This window comes from Acanthochromis polyacanthus, chromosome 22 (assembly GCF_021347895.1).
Source record: "Acanthochromis polyacanthus isolate Apoly-LR-REF ecotype Palm Island chromosome 22, KAUST_Apoly_ChrSc, whole genome shotgun sequence".
NCBI classification, from domain to species: domain Eukaryota; kingdom Metazoa; phylum Chordata; class Actinopteri; family Pomacentridae; genus Acanthochromis; species Acanthochromis polyacanthus.
In genome coordinates this window covers 6674686-6679985 of record NC_067134.1, presented here as the reverse complement: position 1 = coordinate 6679985, position 5300 = coordinate 6674686, and positions in this window count along the sequence as shown.

Sequence of the window (5300 nt, the reverse complement as noted above, 5' to 3'; positions counted from 1 at the left end):
CTTTGATCTTCATGTTTTCTGCTTATTTGTTGATGAGTGGAATTTAATTTTCCATGTTGGATAATCCCAGCTTTTTCTTCTTCAGACAACGTTTATCCTTGTTATGTATTGTGGGTTACAGCACTATTCTCTGCCTGCTGTGGTTGGTCTTAAATTCAGACGGTTATTTCGTTGACACTTTAATGATATCCAGTTATTTTTATTAATAAGTGATGGTTTCTACAATAAATGATGATGGAATCTGTAAAGACATGATCAGAGTGAGATCCAAAGTTCTTTATGATCAGAATGAACATAAAAAAACATGAGTTTGTTTTACTTTTAAGGAAGATGTCTGCAGATATATCTCATGGACTTCTAAGGTCCCTAAATCAGCTGTAGTCTTTATTTTTGTTTGGGTGTGAATAAAGTGACAAACATAATTAGAGCAAGCTGACAAGCTAGCGATTGTTAAACACATTTTGGTTCATTCTGCAGATTATTCTGAGTCTCACAAAATCACGTTTTAGCAGATTTGTTGAAATAAAAGAATCACGGTGCTTTTATGTTGAAACAGGAAGTGCTGCTCATCTGTACTGTCTCCAGCTTTCCGTTTAATACTAATAGTGTGGTTCCCGCCTGTGTCCAGCAGAGGTCAGTAGCGCCCCCTGCTCTGTGGAGTGCCTGTATATCAGAGTGGTGACAACTGGGGCTTTGACGCCATTTTGTTTCCATTCACTGTGCCAGCACTAATGCACCGTGACTGTGTGTGCACGCGCTTAACGTGCGCTGTGTTTTATTTGGATTTTTACATTCTAAGCTTTCTAGTCATCGTTCTAAAGTAAAAAAGGATGACTGCTTATCAATAATAATGATTATTTTTACAGTTTAGAGGACAGATTTGTGTATGAAGACAGGAGAAACCAAAAGGGGAAGGGACACTTATGTAGACTTATTTGAGCAATGCGAAACAATTTGCTTCAGCATTCTGCTATATTCTTTTGGTGCCCCCATCTCCTTCATTATTCTTTCTTTTTACCTTCTCTCTCTTTAACTATCTCTCTTCATCTCTCTCATCGGTGGGTGGGGTTTTGGAGGTATATTTTCAATCGGGACAGGAAAACAGGAGATGTAAACCTGGAAGCTCCGATTGTAATCGTCTTCAAAGGAATCCAACAGTCACCAGGAACACATCTCCATGCATGAAAATGGTCAAAGTCAAAATAACCACAACTGCCTAAAATCACATCAAACTGTTCTGTCATTCACCCATACATCATAACATGAAAGTACATACATGGACTAACCTGCCACAAAAACCATGAAGTCGGTTTCCATCCCACTCTCCGGACTTTATTTTCACAGTTTCATTCTTTCACTATTACTGGGAAATCTAAACACGTGGAATCCCTGTGTCTGTGTTTTGCTGTGTATCATTTTGTATGTTTGTTTAATAAAGAGTTTAACAAATAAAATGTTTTCAGTATTAAAATGTCCACAAATATTGTGCAGTGAATCATTAGAAGCTGTTAATGTGAATTATTGAGACCACCAAGCGCGTCTAGAAACCTTTGGATTGTCAAAATAAAGCACAATTAAAGACTTTTCAACACATTTAACTCATTTTAATACAATGATCCAACATCTGTGCAAATATCAGATTCTAGAAAAGCTGAACACAGATTTATTTCTTTTTTTCTGGTGTCCCTGAATATAAAACGGATATAAAAATAGCTTAAACCTGCTGCAGACGCTCTGAGGACTCACTGTTAATCCAGAATTATGTCAAACCAGATACGACTTTTACTGCAGTTTAGCCGCGTTTTGCTGCCACGTACTTTTACTTTAGGAGGATTTTTATTTACATTGTTGCACTTTTTTCACTCCAACCCTCCACTTTAACGAACGTCTGGCAGCTGCTGCTGATTTATTCTCACTTTAAACAAGACAATTAAGCGTTTTAAACACAAAAACAGACTTTTCCTCTTAAAAAGCTCCTGAAATCCTAGACAAGGGGGGAAGAAACCCTTAAATGCAAACATAAATAGCTCAGATAAACCCAACATACAACAGTTTTTGTTGTATTTCAGCAATAATAACCTTCATCTGTGTTTTCTGTTAAACATCTCAAGGTTCCTCCTTAAATGTGACACTCGAGCCTCAATTTCTTCTCAGAGGAACTTTTTCACACCAACCTCCACTTTAACGAAGCTCCTGCAGCTGCTGACGATTTATTCTTACTTTAGATCAAACATTTTAAATCGGCCTCGTTCTGCACCGCGTTCTCTCATTTCCAGCCTTTTTCCTTCTTTCACAGCTGAAAAACATTTAACTCAGATTATTAGACGTCAGTTCAGAGGAGCACCGACCGTGACAACGACAAAACTAACGCCAGTTTGAAATAAAATATGAGTGTAAGTTGTAAAAAAGTCTTCACACTGAACGACTAAAAGCTGCACATGCAGTAAAAATAAGACAGAACAAAACGCAGCCACTAAAACCAGAACATTTTTAAAATCTCAGTAGAAAACAAACTTTCAATGCGTCTAAAGCTCCAAACAGCAGAGAGCGATCTGAACAAACGACCTCCTTATATAGACTCCGCCCACTCACCTGCACAGGTGCTCCTCAATCAGCTGATCGGCTTCAGTTCATTTCTGTTAGGGGCCCAATAATCTGCAGAAAAGCAGGTGGATGGATAATAATAGTAATAATAATGGATGTTCAATAAAGGGGCAAACAATGAGATAAAACAGAATATTAGAGGGTAGAAACGGAAGGTAAAATTAAATTAACTACAATAAATTAAAATAAGATAAAACAGAATATTAGAGGGTAGAAACGGAAGGTAAAATTAAATTAACTACAATAAATTAAAATAAGATAAAATAAAGTTAAATAAAAATAAGATAAAACAGAATATTAGAGGGTAGAAACAGAAGGTAAAATTAAATTAACTACAATAAATTAAAATAAGATAAAATAAAGTTAAATAAAAATAAGATAAAACAGAATATTAGAGGATAAAACAGAAGGTAAAATTAAATTAACTCCAATAAATTAAAATAAAATTAAATAGAATTAAATAAAATAAGATAAAACAGAATATTAGAGGGTAGAAACAGAAGGTAAAATTAAATTAACTACAATAAATTAAAATAAGATAAAATAGAATATTAGAGGGTAGAAACGGAAGGTAAAATTAAATTAACTACAATAAATTAAAATAAGATAAAATAGAATATTAGAGGGTAGAAACGGAAGGTAAAATTAAATTAACTACAATAAATTAAAATAAGATAAATAGAATATTAGAGGGTAGAAACGGAAGGTAAAATTAAATTAAATTCAATAAATTAAAATAAGATAAAATAAAGTTAAATAAAAATAAGATAAAACAGAATATTAGAGGGTAGAAACGGAAGGTAAAATTAAATTAACTACAATAAATTAAAATAAGATAAAATAAAGTTAAATAAAAATAAGATAAACAGAATATTAGAGGGTAGAAACAGAAGGTAAAATTAAATTAATTACAATAAATTAAAATAAGATAAAATAGAATTAAATAAAAATAAGATAAAACAGAATATTAGAGGGTAGAAACAGAAGGTAAAATTAAATTAACTACAATAAATTAAAATAAGATAAAATAGAATATTAGAGGGTAGAAACGGAAGGTAAAATTAAATTAACTACAATAAATTAAAATAAGATAAAATAGAATATTAGAGGGTAGAAACGGAAGGTAAAATTAAATTAACTACAATAAATTAAAATAAGATAAAATAGAATATTAGAGGGTAGAAACGGAAGGTAAAATTAAATTAAATTCAATAAATTAAAATAAGATAAAATAAAGTTAAATAAAAATAAGATAAAACAGAATATTAGAGGGTAGAAACGGAAGGTAAAATTAAATTAACTACAATAAATTAAAATAAGATAAAATAAAGTTAAATAAAAATAAGATAAAACAGAATATTAGAGGGTAGAAACAGAAGGTAAAATTAAATTAATTACAATAAATTAAAATAAGATAAAATAGAATTAAATAAAAATAAGATAAAACAGAATATTAGAGGGTAGAACGGAAGGTAAAATTAAATTAACTACAATAAATTAAAATAAGATAAAATAGAATATTAGAGGATAAAATGGAAGGTAAAATTAAATTAACTACAATAAATTAAAATAAAATTAAATAGAATTAAATAAAAATAAGATAAAACAGAATATTAGAGGGTAGAAACGGAAGGTAAAATTAAATTAATTACAATAAATTAAAATAAGATAAAATAAAGTTAAATAAAAATAAGATAAAACAGAATATTAGAGGGTAGAAACAGAAGGTAAAATTAAATTAATTACAATAATTAAAATAAGATAAAATAAAGTTAAATAAAAATAAGATAAAACAGAATATTAGAGGGTAGAAACAGAAGGTAAAATTAAATTAATTACAATAAATTAGAATAAGATAAAATAGAATTAAATAAAAATAAGCTAAAACAGAATATTAGAGGGTAGAAACGGAAGGTAAAATTAAATTAACTACAATAAATTAAAATAAGATAAAATAGAATATTAGAGGGTAGAAACGGAAGGTAAAATTAAATTACCTACAATAAATTAAAATAAGATAAAATAGAATATTAGAGGATAAAATGGAAGGTAAAATTAAATTAACTACAATAAATTAAAATAAGATAAAATAGAATTAAATAAATAAGCTAAAACAGAATATTAGAGGGTAGAAACGGAAGGTAAAATTAAATTAACTACAATAAATTAAAATAAGATAAATAGAATTAAATGAATAAGCTAAAACAGAATATTAGAGGGTAGAAACAGAAGGTAAAATTAAATTAACTACAATAAATTAAAATAAGATAAAATAGAATTAATAAATAAGCTAAAACAGAATATTAGAGGGTAGAAACAGAAGGTAAAATTAATTAACTACAATAAATTAAAAATTAAATTAAATATAATTAAATAAATAAGCTAAAACAGAATATTAGAGGGTTCACAAGAGTCAGTTGTGCTGCTACTCTTGGTTTTCACAGTACTTTTGCAAACCTTGCACATGACTGTAGTCTGCTCTGTGTCAGTCTGGTCAAAGCTGAACCACTTCCATAGAATCGATGGAACATGAGGCCCTTTTCTCGTGACCAACTCTTCGTCTGCTGTTCTGTCCGCCATGACGGGGGGGTGTATTGCATTTTGCAATTCGTGCATCTTCCTTGGACAAAGTGTAATACTCCCAGACTGCAGACATGTCTTCCTGTTTACATGTAACCAATCTTCCCACAATGCTT